The 19,329-nt window shown below is 40.3% G+C and overlaps 1 protein-coding gene across 1 annotated transcript in view; it reads right to left on the reverse strand.

Moving 5' to 3' along the window:
• Positions 1–19,329, reverse strand: part of LOC126252283 (potassium voltage-gated channel subfamily KQT member 1-like) — a 307,638-nt gene that overhangs the window by 27,237 nt on the left and 261,072 nt on the right. The gene's annotated exons all lie outside the window — the stretch shown is intronic.

Here is a 19,329-nt window from a genome sequence, read left to right on the forward strand (position 1 = left end):
TGCCTTGGTGGAATAATAATTTGGAAATGCAAAGAAAGCAGGTATGGAGATTGTTTAATATTGAGAGACATAAAGAACAATGGGCTAAATATCGTGAGGCCTTTGTCAACTACAATCTTGCAATCAGACAAGCAAAGAAGGCATTCAGGAAGCCATTTTGTGAGGACGTGGAGAGCACAGCTGCACAAGCCAGACTTAACAAAATTCTCACTAGAGTACCAACCAATCTAGGAGGTACATTGAGGAAGGAGGATGGGGAATATACAAAGACAGCACATGAGATGCTGGAACTGCTCCTCAAAACTCACTTTCCTCAATATGCTCTGCCGGACAACACAGACTAGAATGTGATCCCAGAGAGATAATGGTTCTCAGGCACTCGAAGAGAGGACTGGGAATCGGCCAAGGAGTGTGTGAACTTTAATAAAACACAATGGGCAGTGGGAGCATTCCAACCATTGAAGTCTCCTGGGCCCGATGGAATTTTTTCAGCTCTCCTGCAACAGGCAGGAAAGAAGCTCATAAGAGTCATATGCAGGCTATTCAGTGTTAGCCTAGCAGTAGGAATCATTCCCAATGCTTGGGGGGGGGGGGGGGCAGTGAAGGTTGTCTTCATTCCAAAGCCAGGGAGAATTGATCAAGGATATGAGACCAATCAGTCTGTCCTCCTTCATTCTCAAAACGTTGGAGAAACTGGTTAACGTATATGTTGGGGAGAGGAGGACCCCTCTATATTCAACCAGGTAAATCATGTGAGACAGCTCTCCACCAACTCGTTGGGAAGGCGGAGAAAGCACTTCAATTCCAAGAAATAGCCCTCTGCATCTTCCTGGATATCGAGGGGGCCCTCAGTAACATGACCTTCGATACCATGGTAAGGGCAGCAGAGGTGCATGACCTGGGGACCACTATATGCAGGTGGACCATGGCCATGCTTAGTGGAAGGAAAGTGGAGGCTACCATGATGAATGAAAAGATGGCAATTAACACCACTAGAGGAGTTTTGTCTCCTCTATTGTGGAATCTAGTGGTGAACGAACTCATTGAGGAATTAAATTCCAGACAATGCTTCTGCCAAGGATACGCAGATGACCTTGTCATAGTAATACTTGGCAAATTTACTGACACAAAAATATGGCACAAGGAGGTTTGGACATTGTGCAAAATTGGTGCATTAAACAGGATCTGAGGGTTAATCCTAAGAAGACTGTTGTGGTGCCATTTACGAAGAACCATATTCAACACTCAAGTTGGAATCTAAAGCTCTTTGATGAAAGCTAATTGTGAAGGGGATAGAGAAATATCTAGGGGTAACCTTAGATTAGAAGGTAACGTGGACCCCTCAGATTAAGATTATCTGCTCCAAGGCAAAAAGTACTCTAGTGAGTACTAAAAGGGCTTGTGGCAAAAACTGGGGACTAAGCCCCAGGGGTATGCACTGGGTATACACCACAGTAGTCAGACCTAGGATTTCCTATGGAGCCATAGTGTGGTGGAAGAAGGTAGAACAGTGGGTTGCAGCTAAGGAGCTTGCTAAGGTGCAGAGATTAGCCTGCTTAGCCATAACAGGCGGAATTAGCAACACACCAACCACTGGAATGGAAGCCATGCTGGACATGCCTCCACTACACCTTTGGGTAAAGTTGGAGGCAGCAGCTGGGGCACACAGACTTAAAACTGGCAAAAACTGGGTCTCATTTGGATATTCAGAATCACACACTAACATAGTGAGTGAGGTAAATATAGGAATGGCTGGGGAAATGCCTGCCGACTATATAACAACTCCCAACTGCTTCGACAAGCCTTACAATATAATAATTGGAAGCAGGGAAAAAAACAGTTCGACACCATACGGGGGCCATCATTTGGTTCACTGATGGGTCAAAAATAGACCACGGTGTTGGGGCAGGGGTGTACGGGGTTCAGACAAGACTGGAGGGCATCATCTCTCTAGGAAAACTGGCCTCTGTATTCCAAGCTGAAATTACTGCAAGCAGGGTATCTGTAGAGGGGAATATGTGTAGGTGCTACAAGGATCATAGCATCTACATCTATTCAGACAACCAGGCAGCCCTAAAATCATTGGCAGCTCCTGCAACAAGATCTAAGATTGTTGTAGAATGCCACAGGCCTCTGGTGGAGCTAGGGGTAGCAATAGGGTAAACCTAGTGTGGGTCCCTGGCCACTCAGGGATCTGTGGCCAAGAGATTGGCTATGAGGGGAGCAACAACTCCATTTATTGTACTGGAACCTGTCCTGACAATCACCAATGCTATGATCAAATTAGAACTATGGAACTGGCTTAGGAAACAGCATGTAGGATATTGGACCAAAGTCCATAAACAAAAATATGGTAAGGTAATGACACCCAAGCCATGTTTTAAGAGAAGCTCTGTAATCCTGGGATTGAACAGGAAAGAGATCAAATTCATGTCTGGACTGATGACTGGCCATGGGAATTTCAAAAAACACCTACACACAATGAGTATAACGGAAGAGAAACCTAAATGTGGGATCTGTGATGAGGGTGAAGAAACCACACCACACCTAATCTTCAAATGCATGGCATTGGAGAGTAAAAGATACAGTATCTTTGGGACAACTAGACCTAAAGAAATTTTACCTAACAAAAAACTGGTAGAAGGACTCCTTGCACTATTTAAGGGCATTGGTTGGCTTTACTAGATACAGGGGCGATACCACACAATAAACTTAGTTTCGGTGTGGGCAGTGGTGGGTTAGACCTAAGCCGTTTTAGCTTCCCTGTTAAAATCAAACCAAATTGAAATCAAATCAATGCATGTTGGTATTTGTGTATTTACCAGTGAGCTTTACCTAAACTAGATGTTGAAATGCAGCTGCGTCAGTATGTCACCCAAAGGTTCTTTTCGTGTCTAACAGCAATGTGGTAACTCTGAAGTGTCATTAGAATGCAGAAGAAAATACTTTCCAATTCTTTTCCCACATGAGCCTGATATTGCATGCTTCAGATTTCTCTAGAAGAATAAAATGAGCTGTTTAAAATTAGTGCTAAAGATAGTGACAGTGAAGGTGAATCACTTCAAAGTGCTAGTGTGGCACAGACATTGACAGGCTAATCATAAAACTGATTTTGCTTGTTTCACTAATACAATGTGATACACAGAGCAATGGCATGAGATTAAATAGAAATCTGTATTAGCAAAGTTTTTAGTTTATGTAATTCATAAAAAAGTGCATTAACAGTGCAAATGCCCGTTGAATAAATCTGCCATCATTTGCTCTGATGCCCTTACTGACAATAAGCAAGTATAAGCTTAAACTGACAAAAATATTAATGCCAGTAAAATTTGTGATCACAAATAAGTAAATAAACTGTATTCACTAAATGATTAAAGTAAGTACAAGTTTAAAATGACACAAAAATTAATGTTGGTAAAATTTATGTCCAGAAATAAGTTAGGCTAATGTTGTTTTAACGTCTTGTCGACAACGAGGTCATTAGAGACGGAGCGCAAGCTTGGGTTAGGGAAGGATGGGGAAGGAAATCGGCCATGCCCTTTCAAAGGAACCATCCCGGCATTTGCCTGAAACGATTTAGGGAAATCACGGAAAACCTAAATCAGGATGGCTGGAGACGGGATTGAACCGTCGGCCTCCCGAATGCGAGTCCAGTGTGCTAACCACTGCGCCACCTCGCTCGGTCCCAGAAATAAGTAAATAAACCTGATTCACTAACATACAACTTAAAACTTTCCCCAAATACAACATGGCCAACAATGCAGATGATAGGAAGCAGCAGGAATGCATAAGTACTATGCTCCAAGGCAAGAGTTCTCCACCCATGTAGTACAGAGATCATTAGTAAAAATCCAATGAAATCTACAATCTCTGTTGAGTTTATTAACTTTTTTGTCTCATAACTGTGTGTGAATAGGTGGACTTCTATTATTTTTGACAATGATACAGTAGAGTAAAATTTTAAGCTCCACTATCATAATAGGTGAGACAAAAAGGGTGTAAGGAAATGTTGAAGAACTTAAAATCTTGACTTTATCAGGCATTTGCATCTACAAATGCTTCTGTTTCCTGAGGTATGATCTGTATTAAAAAATAGTTTTCATAGCCAGCATGTTACTTTGGATGGAGAGTAATTATCAGATTTTATTTTATTTATTTATTTATTTTATCCATCTTTCAGCATTAACATGCAATCAATGTCGTCAGAAGAGTTACAGCTATTTGTACATTATGTTTTACATACCAAAATATTACATAGTAAAAATATAGCATTTTAAGTATTATAGCTATTTGTACATTATGTTTCATTTACCAAAAATATTACATGAAAAAAAAAGACAGTGTTGTACCCTATTAGCTTATAGCTAGCTGCCTCTACATCCATAACTATACATAACATTAAGCCTAAGTTTATCAATAAATTAGATCATCTTTACAACTATTCTGAAATTCTTCTACACTGTAGAAAGTATTTTTCTTCATCCACACTTTGGTTTTAGTTTTGAAAATATCCATTGATACCAATCGTGCCTGTACGGGCAAAGTGTTGAATAATTTTATGCCTATGTATTCATAGCTAGATTGGGTTTTCTTAAGCCTGGTTGTGGGTATATCAATCATATTTGTTTGTCGAGTATTGTGTTGATGAACTGATTTCCTTATAGTGTAGTGGTTTAAGTTTTCTTTTATGTTTAATAGGCAACAATATATGTAAAGAGATGGAACTGTGAGAATTTTTAAGTCTCTAAAATAAGGTCTACATGAGGTCTTGTTGTCAGTGATTCCGTAAAGACGTCTAATTGCTTTCTTCTGCCAAGTGAAAATTTTTTTGGCTCCTGGAGAGTTACCCCATAAAAGAATGCCATATTGTAGATGGCAATGAAAGAAGGCATAGTATGACTGAAGCAATAAATCTTGTGTAACACATGTGTGTAGTTTGGCTAGTAGGTAGATAACTCGTGATAGCTTTCGACATACATAACCTGTATGTGTGTCCCAAGTTAATTTTGAGTCAATGTGTATTCCTAGTAGTTTAACAGATGATAAATCCATGTTACTGTTTGATAAACTGAAGATTATCTTGACAGCCTTTTCATGGTTCATAGATAAGTCATTAGCTTTGAACCAGATATTAGATATTTTGAGACACTCTTCACTTTCCTCCTTCAATATGTTTATATCCTTTCCAGAATTAGCTAATGTTGTGTCATCAGCATAGAGGATAGATTTACAGGGTAAGTTATTCGGAAAGTCATTTACAAACAATATAAATAGTAGAGGGCCAAGCACTGAGCCCTGAGGAACACCTCGTTTTATACTTAAAGTCTATGACTGTTGGTCATTATGCTTTACTATTTGTTTTCTATTGCTGAGGTATGATTCAATTAGTGAGAGTTCCAAGTGTTTGATTCCATAGCAACACAGTTTATCTAATAATAATTTGTGGTTAACTGAGTCGAAAGCCTTACTCAGGTCAATTAGAATGGCTTCAGCAGATAATTCTGACTCAAATGCACTTAGTACAAAAGAGATAAGGTTTTCAACTGCTTTGACTGTTGATAAGATTGACCTGAATCCATACTGAGAATCATTTAATATATTATTGTCTGATAGGTGTATGCATATTTGCTGCAGTATGCAATGTTCTAGTATTTTTGAGAGAATAGGCACAAGTGAAATTGGTCTATAATTATTGATACAGGACTTGTCACCCTTTTTGTATAACGGTATGACAACTGCTTTTTTGAGACATTCTGGAAAGTGTCCACTCGAGAGCATCCAGTTTATCAGTATGCAAAGAGGATAAGTTATGAGATCTACAACTTTTTTAATTACATAGTTTGACAGGCCATACACATCTTCAGATCTAGAGTATCCTAATTTAGAGGTTGCTTTAATTATATCAGTTACTTGTACTTCTCTCCATTTACAAGCTGACACTATGTTTGTAATGTTTTGTTGAAAATTTCTGCCAGATATGGGATGAGAAATAGGTGTATGTGTTGAATTGGAATTCTGGTTGCTGTGGGTTGGAAGGCTAAGATTGGCAGAGTTGACAAAAAAGTGATTGAAATCATCAGCAGTGACGTTAGCAGCATTTGTGTTGTCTTTGTAGTTTATATCCATACCTAGCTCTGCTTTTATTACTTTCCATGCAGCCTTACATTTATTGTGTGATTTTTTAATGAAATCACCATTTCCCTTACACTTGGCTATTTTAATTTCAGATCTATATTTTCTTTTCAGGTTTTTGTAAGTTTCTTTGTCTACTGCTCCCTTTTTGACCTTATCATGACAAGTAATTACCAATAGTCTCAGTTTTTGTAATTGGGGTGAAAACCACTTCTGTAAAGTTGAGTGGCTAGGTTTCCTAACTTTTTTGTTTTTTTGTTTTTTAACCAGTGGACAGCATGTGTGGAAGATTTCAGAAATGATTTTGAGTAATGTGCTGAAGGCTTCATCAACATTTCTGGAGGGGTGCATAACAGTATTCCAATCTATAGACTTAAGTTCTTCTCTATACTTGCTAATGTTTGTATCTGTAGATAGTCTGACACACTGAGTTTGTTCCTCGTCTTCTTTTGGTTTTTTAGTAATTAGTTTCACCCAGATTTCGAAGTACCTTTGGGTGTACCCAAGGGAAGTGTGTTGGGAGCCTTGCTGTTCATGTTGTATATTAATGACCTTGTGAACAATATCAATAGAAACCTCAAGTTTTTTGGCAGATGATGTAGTTATCTACAATGAAGTATTGTCTGAAAGAAACTGCATTAACATTCAGTCATATTGCACAGATTGGCAACTTGCTATAAATGTTCAGGAGTGTAAAATTGTGCACTTCACAAAATGAAAAAAAAAAAAAAAATGTACTATCCTATGACTGTAATATCAGTGAGTCACAGTTGTAACTGACCACCCGATACGAGTACCTAGGTGCAACACTTTCTAGGAATATGAAATTGAATGACCGTATAGGCCAAATTGTGGATAAAGCAGATGGTAGAATTTGGTTTATCGGTAGAATACTGGGGAAGAGCAATCAGTCTACAAAGGAGACTGCTTAAAAATCACTCGTGTGACCCATTCTAGAATACTGCTCAACTGTGTGGGACCCATAACAAACAGGACTAACGGGGGATATTGAATGCATACCAAGAAGGGCAGCAAGAAAGGTCACAGGTTTGTCTGACTTGTGGAAGAGTGTTACAGTGGTACTGAAGAAACTGAACTGGCAGACTCTTGCAGATAGACAAACTATCCTGAGAAAGTCTACTAACAAAGTTTCAAGAACCAGCTTTATATGATGGCTCTAGGAAGATACTACAATCCCCTAGGTATTGCTCATTGGGATCGTGAGGACAAGATTAGTGCACAGAGGCACTCAAGCAATCATTCGTCCCATGCTCCACACATGAATGGAATGGCAAGAAATCCTAATAACTGGTACAGTGGAATGTACCATCTGCCATGCACTTTACAGTGTATGGATGTAGAAACGCAGATGTAGAAATGCATGCGCTTCTGAAGGAACAGATCCTGCAGCAATTGACAGCTGTGTGAATGACTTTACAATTTCTCTGAGTTCAACATCCATAGCTGATAATACAATGCTGGAATGTAGATTCATTACAGACTTTAAGAATGAAGCCGATGTTAAACATCTCCACTGAACACTGCAATGGAAGAGTGACATACAGTATAATGGTGTCAGTGATAATGCAGTGTGATCAAGGACAATAATATACAATTGTACAGGGCTATTCTAAAAGAAGGAACAGATTTCAAATATTTATTGCTTCCAAACTACAAAAGATAGAAACAGAATTCCAACGTTCTTGGGAAGAGAAAAGTTCAAGTTTTTATGCATTTATTGTGAGTGCCATGTGTTACACAACAAATATCGAAACAGTCACTCATTTCCTGCCACACACGGAACAGCTGGTCTCTCATTATTGAATTCACAGCTTCAAAAATGCGATGGTGGAGACTTTCAAGAGTGTCAGACATATGGGGGATAAAAGCACTGTGTTTCATGTAACCTCACAGATAAAAATCACAAGGTGTAAGGTCTAATGATCTGTAAAGCCATCAACAATGAAATTCATCTTCTGCTTCGTGAATCCATGGCTAGAATCAGCAAAAAGCAGAACGTTGAATAAAGTGACACTGTCAACCTCATGCTACGTCACGTCACATCAAGATACCTCGGGAAAAAAGTTTTGATGGTGACCTTAGTGCAAAACCGTAAGTAGGTGATCCAGTCCCTCTGGCAGAACAGCCTAGGCTACCCACCTTCTGCAAAAACTATCTTTCTACAATTTTTATCTACATGTGTTAAGGAGATTTTGTAATTTGTAAGGTAGGTTTAACGAAAACAAAACGTTACTAAAAATATTACCTGAACAACCTATGTAAGTGAATAATATGACACGCAACAGATTGTAGTAAATAAATTCCAAATTGTACAAATTTTCCAAAATAATTGAAAGTATAACAAACTCTGCTGTTATTTACGGCAGCTATTGTACATCGCTATGAAGTGTAATAAAGAACAGATTTTATTTGCTCACCATAAATTAATAATTCGAAATAAAAGAAAAAGGGTTGCATTAAAATATTCAGAACTCATTCTTTTCAAAGAATTGAGTTTTTAATATAATTTTACTTTCCATTTCCTTGCTTTGAGCAAAGTTAAGTTAATTGATTATGGCACTAAAGTCAAATGTAGCAGCTGAGACATTGCAAGTTGCCAAGATAACTGAATTCGACCTTTTACGTCAGCTATAATCGACCTTAAGTAGTTAATTTGCAAAAACTGTGTTGGAAAGATACTACAGTCACTGGAATTGTCGCAAGTATTCTTTATCTTCTTGTTCCTTGCAGTCTCTACGCAGAACATTAGGTAAAGGTATATTTGATTTCTTAATATAAATTACTTTAGGAGAATTTGGTAAACTTTCAAAAATTGCATAGTTTAGTCTTGCAGATTCACTTTTCCAACAACTTTTAAAAAATAGTCTCCAGTGGTTTGTGATCATGCAATGCTCAACTTTTTGTCATAAATATATTCATGATTTTTTTTTTACTGGAAATTTAATTTCCATGGCCTCTTTTTCTATTTATGGATATACCTGTTGTGGTGATGACAATGACTTTGCAGCATATTCGACTGGTTGTTCACTCTCTAATAGGACAGCTCCTATAGCTCCCTGGCTGGCACCATCTGACAACTTCACATCTCCACCTACATCATAATAATGAAGCACAAGAGGTATTTTGGGTCATTCTTTTATTTTGGTAAGTAGTTGCTGTTGTGTCATGTTGCATTCCATTCAGCTTCTTTCCTTAGCAACTGCTGCAATAGATCTGTAATTTCAGAAAGATTTGGCATGTACTTAGATAACATCTACATAATTCACCATTCAAATACAGCACTTACTTTATCAGGATCAGGATGAAGTCCATCCCCTGTTAAAATGCGTCCCAAGAAATTTGCTTCCTTCACACCAGATTCGCATTTGACTTTATTTATTTTAAGGCCCAAAGTTTCCAGTTTCTGCATAGCTTGATCCGTCATTTCATTAAGTTCTTTTATTGTTTTTGCATAAATCAAATAATTATCCATAATACATATTTGATTGCAGTTAGGACGTTACATATGACTTGTTGAAAAAGTTCTGATGGTAGCCCAAAGCCAAGTGATCGTCTTGTACAAATAAATTCTCCCCAGTCTGTGCGAAATGTTAGATATTTTGAAGTTCTTCCTGACAGTCTGATTTGCCAAAATCTTTTCACATATTCTAAATGGGTGATATATTTTGCACCTCTTACTACTGTACTAATTTCTTCCAGTGTCTTTGTTGTATAACATCAAAAAATGCTTTTATTAATTCTATTGGATCCAAGCAAATATAAAGATTCCCATTGTTAAGTATGGCTGTTGTAGGTCAGAGAGCAGGGATAGCTTCTTCTATAGGCTTGATTTCTCACGTTTCAACCATTTTCGCAAGTTCATTTCGTATTTGGTTTCTCATTTTACGTAGGACTCACTATGGATAATGAATCATTGCCATCTTTGAGATCTATGTCAGACACATAATATTTAACGTATACCAAGCCAGAAAAAGCTTCTCATCTGGGATGTAGACTCCTGGCACATTTGCTTTTATCTGCCATACTCTTTTCATCAGATCCAGTTTTAAATCTGTTTCGTCCTAAGATTACCTGATAATCAGACACCTCCACTAAAAAGTTTCCATTTCCTAGCCAATTTACAGAAGAACATGGCTTTTCCCAGAACATCTTCTTTACTTGTATTTTTTGTAAGTCGCTGTTTCATCATTGAATCTGATACTATGGCATCTGCTTCATATGCTATGTTTCTGATTATGACATTACATTGCACACCTGCATCAAATTTGCCTTTTACTCTTACATTATTTTTTAAAAATTACAGTTTCACATCAGTTCTTGTCAAAATTGCAGTCATTTCACAGAAAATTTTGGCCACTTCATTGTAAAATTGAGATTCACCCAGGCTACATTTTTAGCTGCTTTTACGTTACTTTTACAATTATGACATTTCTTAGCAGGATGATTACCACTGTGCCTGATAAATCTTTTATTGTATTTACTTTTACATTAGCATATTGTTTCTTGTCATTTCTGGACTCAGCATTTGTTATTACGGCTATATGTCGGAAACAGGCAATGAAAACCTTGTAACTCCATTCTGTTAAATTTTACAGGAGAAATGGTTTGTTAAAAATATATAAAATGAGACAGACAATGTTGCTAATAATGCTGCTACATGTATAACCATATGGCAAACGCCTAGTCATTGACAGCTTAGATAAAAACCATGCATTTTCAAATCTATCTTTAATAATGGAGTTGTTGGTTACCGGAATCATAAGATTTCATTGCTGACCTTCGATATTCTGTTTCTGAGCTAGTAATAATCATCTGCTTTGAGGCTGATTCACATTTTTCACAAATATCAGTTACTTTATCCAATGCAATATCTGTCTGGGTCAACAATCTTTTTCTAATTAATCATATACCGGTATAGTTGATGTTCCTGAGACATACTGAGTCTTACCTTTATTTACAATGATGATGTAGGCTGAACAGCACATTAACATTTGTACCAGTTCCAGGATTCGAACTGACATCTCCTGCTTACAAGGCAGATGCGCTAACCATTGCACCACACTGGAACTGCAGCTACCACTTCTGCATGGATTACCCTAGTATGCCTCCCTCGCCAGTTCATGCATCAGCCCTTTGCTATTTCCCTTTTTTAATTCACATCAGTATTGCCTGAGTTCTCCAGTATTGCAATAGCACCATAGTAATGTGGGAAATGGTATTAATTCTGCCTGTACCTCAGGCATAGGTGATGTATTAATCATACACAGTCAATGTTCTGAGATTTACTGGAATTTCTATCAGTGAGGGAGGTATACTATAGTAATCCATGTAGCTGTGGTAGCAGCAGTGTCAGTGTGGCGCAGCTGTTAGTGCATATGCCTAGTAAACAGGAAACTTGCGTTTGGATACCAGCGCTCATACAAATTTTAATTCATCGCTTCAGCGTACGTCATTATAGGAGATAAAGGTGAGACTCAATGTATCTCAGGAACATCAACTGTATATGATTAATGTATCACTTACACCTGAGGTACAGGCAGAATTAACCCCATTTTGCTGATTGCTAATGTTCCAGAACTGGAGAGCTTCAGCAATACTTTGCAAGTTTAAAAAAGGAGAATAGCAGTTGGCTGAGGCGTGAAGTAGAATTTGTGTCAGGGAGGGAGGCATACTAGGGTAATTGTGCAGTTATGGTAGCCACAGTAGCGTTGTGGTGCACCAGGTAGCACGTCTGCCTTGTAAGCAGGAGATCCAGGTTCGAATCCCAGTGCTGGTACAAATTTTAATCAATTGCTTCAACCTACATCATAATTTTTTCCAAGTTCCTCACTGGAAATACCTATGACAATTTTGGCTCTCGAAATTGTAACCAATAAGTTGCCATTTTCACAAGATTTACTTTTATTAACTTTTTTTTGGTCATCAGTCTACTGACTGGTTTGATGTGGCCCGACACGAATTCCTTACCTGTGCTAACTTCTTCATCTCAGAGTAGCACTTGCAACCTACGTCCTCAATTATTTGCTTGACGTATTCCAATCTCTGTCTTCCTCTACAGTTTTTGCCCTCTACAGCTCCCTCTAGTACCATGGAAGTCATTCCCTCATGTCTTAGCAGATGTCCTATCATCCTGTCCCTTCTCCTTATCAGTGTTTTCCACATATTCCTTTCCTCTCCGATTCTGTGTAGAACCTCCTCATTCCTTACCTTGTCAGTCCACCTAAGTTTCAACATTCGTCTATAGCACCACATCTCAAATGCTTCGATTCTCTTCTGTTCCGGTTTTCCCACAGTCCATGTTTCACTACCATACAATGCTGTACTCCAGACGTACATCCTCAGAAATTTCTTCCTCAAATTAAGGCCGGTATTTGATATTAGTAGACTTCTCTTGGCCAGAAATGCCTTTTTTGCCATAGCGAGTCTGCTTTTGATGTCCTCCTTGCTCCGTCCGTTATTGGTTATTTTACTGCCTAGGTAGCAGAATTCCTTAACTTCATTGACTTCGTGACCATCAATCCTGATGTTAAGTTTCTCGCTGTTCTCATTTCTACTACTTCTCATTACCTTCGTCTTTCTCCGATTTACTCTCAAACCATACTGTGTACTCATTAGACTGTTCATTCTGTTCAGCAGATCATTTAATTCTTCTTCACTTTCACTCAGGATAGCAATGTCATCAGCGAATCGTATCATTGATATCCTTTCACCTTGTATTTTAATTCCACTCCTGAACCTTTCTTTTATTTCCATCATTGCTTCCTCGATGTACAGATTGAAGAGTAGGGGCGAAAGGCTACAGCCTTGTCTTACACCCTTCTTAATACGAGCACTTCGTTCCTGATCGTCCACTCTTATTATTCCCTCTTGGTTGTTGTACATATTGTATATGACCCGTCTCTCCCTATAGCTTACCCCTACTTTTTTCAGAATCTCGAACAGCTTGCACCATTTTATATTGTCGAACGCTTTTTCCAGGTCCACAAATCCTATGAAAGTGTCTTGATTTTTCTTTAGCCTTGCTTCCATTATTAGCCGTAACGTCAGAATTGCCTCTTTCGTCCCTTTACTTTTCCTAAAGCCAAACTGATCGTCACCTAGCGCATTCTCAATTTTATTTTCCATTCTTCTGTATATTATTCGTGTAATCAGCTTCGATGCATGAGCTGTTAAGCTGATTGTGCGATAATTCTCGCACTTGTCAGCTCTTGCCGTCTTCGGAATTGTGTGGATGATGCTTTTCCGAAAGGCAGATGGTATGTCGCCAGACTCATATATTCTACACACCAACGTGAATAGTCGTTTTGTTGCCACTTCCCCCAATGATTTTAGAAATTCTGATTGAATGTTATCTATTCCTTCTGCCTTATTTGACCGTAAGTCCTCCAAAGCTCTTTTAAATTCCGATTCTAATACTGGATCCCCTATCTCTTCTAAATCGACTCCTGTTTCTTCTTCTATCACATCAGACAAATCTTCACCCTCATAGAGGCTTTCAATGTATTCTTTCCACCTATCTGCTCTCTCCTCTGCATTTAACAGTGGAATTCCCGTTGCACTCTTAATGTTACCACCGTTGCTGTTTTGACTTTCCTGTATGCTGAGTCTGTCCTTCCGACAATAATATCTTTTTCGATGTCTTCACATTTTTCCTGCAGCCATTTCTTCTTAGCTTCCCTGCACTTCCTATTTATTTCATTCCTCAGCGACTTGTACTTCTGTATTCCTGATTTTTCCCGGAACATGTTTGTACTTCCTCCTTTCATCAATCAGCTGAAGTATTTCGTCTGTTACCCATGGTTTCTTCGCAGCTACCTTCTTTGTACCTATGTTTTCCTACCCAACTTCTGTGATGGCCCTTTTTAAAGATGTCCATTCCTCTTCAACTGTACTGCCTACTGCGCTATTTCTTATTGCTGTATCTATAGCGTTAGAGAACTTCAAACGTATCTCGTCATTCCTTAGTACTTCCGTATCCCACTTCTTTGCGTATTGATTCTTCCTGACTAATGTCTCGAACTTCAGCCTACTCTTCATCACTACTATATTGTGATCTGAGTCTATATCTGCTCCTGGGTGCGCCTTACAATCCAGTATCTGATTTCGGAATCTCTGTCTGACCATGATGTAATCTAATTGAAATCTTCCCGTATCTCCCGGCCTTTTCCAAGTATACCTCCTCCTCTTGTGATTCTTGAACAGGGTATGCGCTATTACTAGCTGAAACTTGTTACAGAACTCAATTAGTCTTTCTCCTCTTTCATTCCTTGTCCCAAGCCCATGTTCTCCTGTAACCTTTTCTTCTACTCCTTCCCCTACAACTGGATTTCAGTCGCCCATGAGTATTAGATTTTCGTCCCCCTTTACATACTGCATTACCCTTTCAATATCCTCATACACTTTCTCTATCTGTTCATCTTCAGCTTGTGACGTCGGCATGTATACCTGAACTATCGTTGTCGGTGTTGGTCTGCTGTCGATTCTGATTAGAACAACCCGGTCACTGAACTGTTCACAGTAACACACCCTCTGCCCTACCTTCCTATTCATAACGAATCCTACACCGGTTATACCATTTTCTGCTGCTGTTGATATTACCCGACACTCATCTGACCAGAAATCCTTGTCTTCCTTCCACTTCACTTCACTGACCCCTACTATATCTAGATTAAGCCTTTGCCTTTCCCTTTTCAGATTTTCTAGTTTCCCTACCACGTTCAAGCTTCTGACATTCCACGCCCCGACTCTAGTTTCCCTACCACGTTCAAGCTTCTGACATTCCACGCCCCGACTCGTAGAACGTTATCCTTTCTTTGATTATTCAATCTTTTTCTCATGGTAATCTCCCCCTTGGCAGTCCCCTCCCAGAGATCCGAAAAATGGGAAAATAAATACACAGAAATAGCAGAAAAAAGGACGAATTAGCAGGGATATAATCGCTAATGTGTGGCAAATTCGCTGTTTTTCGGACCCTTGCAAAATTACTAGCGTCCTTTCAAGTCGTTTTACAAGACTATCACTGCAAAAATGTACGCCAGGCTCTGTAATACTATAAAGTGCCGTATCATACCGAAAACTACCAAAAATCGAGTGCATCTGAACTGTGAAACCTATCGCCAAGAAGCAGAATGCAATATCATTTGCCCTTAAAGGTTAGGTAGCTGGGTTTATTCCGGGTATCAAATGGATACTGTTAAAATGTCTGCGCGCAATATACACTCCTGGAAATGGAAAAAAGAACACATTGACACCGGTGTGTCAGACCCACCATACTTGCTCCGGACACTGCGAGAGGGCTGTACAAGCAATGATCACACGCACGGCACAGCGGACACACCAGGAACCGCGGTGTTGGCCGTCGAATGGCGCTAGCTGCGCAGCATTTGTGCACCGCCGCCGTCAGTGTCAGCCAGTTTGCCGTGGCATACGGAGCTCCATCGCAGTCTTTAACACTGGTAGCATGCCGCGACAGCGTGGACGTGAATCGTATGTGCAGTTGACGGACTTTGAGCGAGGGCGTATAGTGGGCATGCGGGAGGCCGGGTGGACGTACCGCCGAATTGCTCAACACGTGGGGCGTGAGGTCTCCACAGTACATCGATGTTGTCGCCAGTGGTCGGCGGAAGGTGCACGTGCCCGTCGACCTGGGACCGGACCGCAGCGACGCACGGATGCACGCCAAGACCGTAGGATCCTACGCAGTGCCGTAGGGGACCACACCGCCACTTCCCAGCAAATTAGGGACACTGTTGCTCCTGGGGTATCGGCGAGGACCATTCGCAACCGTCTCCATGAAGCTGGGCTACGGTCCCGCACACCGTTAGGCCGTCTTCCGCTCACGCCCCAACATCGTGCAGCCCGCCTCCAGTGGTGTCGCGACAGGCGTGAATGGAGGGACGAATGGAAACGTGTCGTCTTCAGCGATGAGAGTCGCTTCTGCCTTGGTGCCAATGATGGTCGTATACGTGTTTGGCGCCGTGCAGGTGAGCGCCACAATAAGGACTGCATACGACCGAGGCACACAGGGCCAACACCCGGCATCATGGTGTGGGGAGCGATCTCCTACACTGGCCGTACACCACTGGTGATCGTCGAGGGGACACTGAATAGTGCACGGTACATCCAAACCGTCATCGAACCCATCGTTCTACCATTCCTAGACCGGCAAGGGAACTTGCTGTTCCAACAGGACAATGCACGTCCGCATGTATCCCGTGCCACCCAACGTGCTCTAGAAGGTGTAAGTCAACTACCCTGGCCAGCAAGATCTCCGGATCTGTCCCCCATTGAGCATGTTTGGGACTGGATGAAGCGTCGTCTCACGCGGTCTGCACGTCCAGCACGAACGCTGGTCCAACTGAGGCGCCAGGTGGAAATGGCATGGCAAGCCGTTCCACAGGACTACATCCAGCATCTCTACGATCGTCTCCGTGGGAGAATAGCAGCCTGCATTGCTGCGAAAGGTGGATATACACTGTACTAGTGCCGAAATTGTGCATGCTCTGTTGCCTGTGTCTATGTGCCTGTGGTTCTGTCAGTGTGATCGTGTGATGTATCTGACCCCAGGAATGTGTCAATAAAGTTTCCCCTTCCTGGGACAGTGAATTCACGGTGTTTTTATTTCAATTTCCAGGAGTGTATATAAAGAATCCACGACACGTACGAAAAGAATCCGTCTGTACTAGGGATGTAATGACATTCGAAATATACGTGACAAACACACGACGTCCCGAGAACACGTGACCAGGCCGGCAATGTATGTTGACAACACAAAATCTGTTCTGCGCATGTGAATGATCACTCCAGAGATATTTACTCTATGTGTTCAGCCAAAGGTTTTGTTGGATGTAACCCCATCATGGGTCTATTTTTTTCAGAACTTCAGTTTCTGTGTTTATATTAGTGCAGTTGATGGACTTATATTTACAAAACTATTTTTTAACTTCTGACACCATGTAATGTGAACGATTTATTGATGTGTGGAATAAAGAACGCTGTAGCGATGTATACATTTCTCATGGGTCAGGATGTAAGTACAATCATGGCGTACATTAGATGAGGAATGACCAGATGGAAAGGTACGAAATGTCGTAACAACCAGCCCAGTTGAAATTTCCATATGTCACTTTGAGAAAATGTTCTGAGACATCTAGGGATACGAATGTAGTGCAATGGAAGCATACGTCATGACCTCCCCCTAAAAAATTCAAAGCTGTGCTCTGAGCATATTCAACGTCTTTTTCGACGGTCTATGTCCTATACTCGTTGAATTCCTCGAGCGTGAAAAAACCATTAAAGTGACCTGTGCTGTGAGACACACTGTAATCAACGTAAGTCCATCAAGACAAAACAGCCTGCGCTGCTCACAGGGGGAGTGATTCCGCACCACGATATCACGCGTCCACACGTCTCCAACATCACACAAAGTGTATTGGCCAAGTTCAAGTGCGAGCAGCTTGAACATCCGACCTACAGCCTGGACAACCTGCTCTGTGAGTTCCTTGTGTTTGGTCCGCTAAAAAAGCGTCTCAAAGGGAAGTGCTGTAACTCCTTCGGCTTGTAAAGCAGTGGAATAGTTGTGCTCAGGCCTCTCGTGAATACTTTTGAATAAAGGCTTAAGTTTTATCCACATTGTTGCTTATTACCTTTTCTTTTGAATACTCCTTGTACGTTACAGTACGGTATCGACACGTTTTCGGAAGCAAATAAATGTCGATAATTTGAAATGTTATTTCACTTCTCAGCAATTTACCATACAGAATTGATCAAAAATATTCGTATGAAGTTTACTCTGGCTATTAATAAATTTTATGGTTGTTAGTTCCACGGATTCCGATACTATACTCCGGCTCTTCGTATCACAGATGGTAACTTATAACCTCATTTTCACCAATCGCTATTGGGCTATGGAAATAGATATAAGGTGACATTCATTGTAAATACACTCTGACGTGACTTAACATGACATGGTATGATAATCAGCAGTGGATGAGCCTTCTCACAGTCGCACAGCCGTAGTGTGCAGGCCTGTGTTCACGGCCACACTGCTAACAATTTTACACTGTGTAAAGTAAGATGTTGCCAACGTGTAGTACAAGCAACAACACGGATTAACAGATTTCCTAAGTGTTCTTAAGAGCCTAAAAATGTATCACTTGAACATTATTGGTTCAAATGGCTCTGAGCACTATGGGACTTAACTTCTGAGGTCATCAGTCCCCTAGAACTTAGAACTACTTAAACCTAACTACCCTAAGGACACTACATACATCCATGCCCGAGACAGGATTCGAACCTGCAACCGTAGCGGTCGCGCGGTTCCAGACTGTAGCGCCTAGAACCGCTCGGCCACTTCGGCCGGCTTGAACATTATCAAAGAAATTACTGAAGTGAGCAAGCAGGAAGAGTAGCAATGTTTTTGTGTATTCCAAGTCACGATGGCAGCTTTTATAGTGAAACAGTAGACAGCTTAACGAAGTGAGTAATGTAGTAGGTGAAATACTAAATGACAGGCTCCCTTGCGAAGAATTTTGGGCTTAATCAACGAAAAATAGAGAGATGACTATCAGAAGCAATGGGATTCGACCAAGATCTCAAAGGGAATGCGTTACCATCGGCTTTAATTGAAAACAGCATTATTTCCTTGGTTTACCAGTTGGAATAGAAGTATGCCCATAAATCATGGTAAATCTTCAACTCACCTGTTTGAAATAGGACTGAGGATTTACATTATGCGATTTGTGCAAGAAGAAGGAGATGTGAACCATCTACTATATTCAAGACACAAACACACACACACACACACACACACACACACACACACACACAAATTATGTGAGCATTGGTTAACGCAGAGGTTTCTCTTCTAATACTTGATGTAGTGTTGCTATCAAACCAAAAGAGTGAACCCGTATTAAATGTGACGTTTGGCCGCTTAAGTATGTGTGATACAAGTATCTTGATATAACATGCACATGATGTGTGGATATTTTGTATGAAGCTACTGCTTTTTGTATTATGGTATAATTACTTAAAGAGTAGTTTCTAGTGTCGCCATGTTTTCATTATCTGCCCATACCCAAACTGTTTGTAAATAGTTATTAACAAAGTGCATAGTAGAATACCATTAATAATGTGGTGGGTGACTGTACAACAATAAGAAAATGCTAACAGAGA

The sequence above is a fragment of the Schistocerca nitens genome, chromosome 4, assembly GCF_023898315.1.
Source record: "Schistocerca nitens isolate TAMUIC-IGC-003100 chromosome 4, iqSchNite1.1, whole genome shotgun sequence".
NCBI classification, from domain to species: Eukaryota; Metazoa; Arthropoda; class Insecta; order Orthoptera; family Acrididae; genus Schistocerca; species Schistocerca nitens.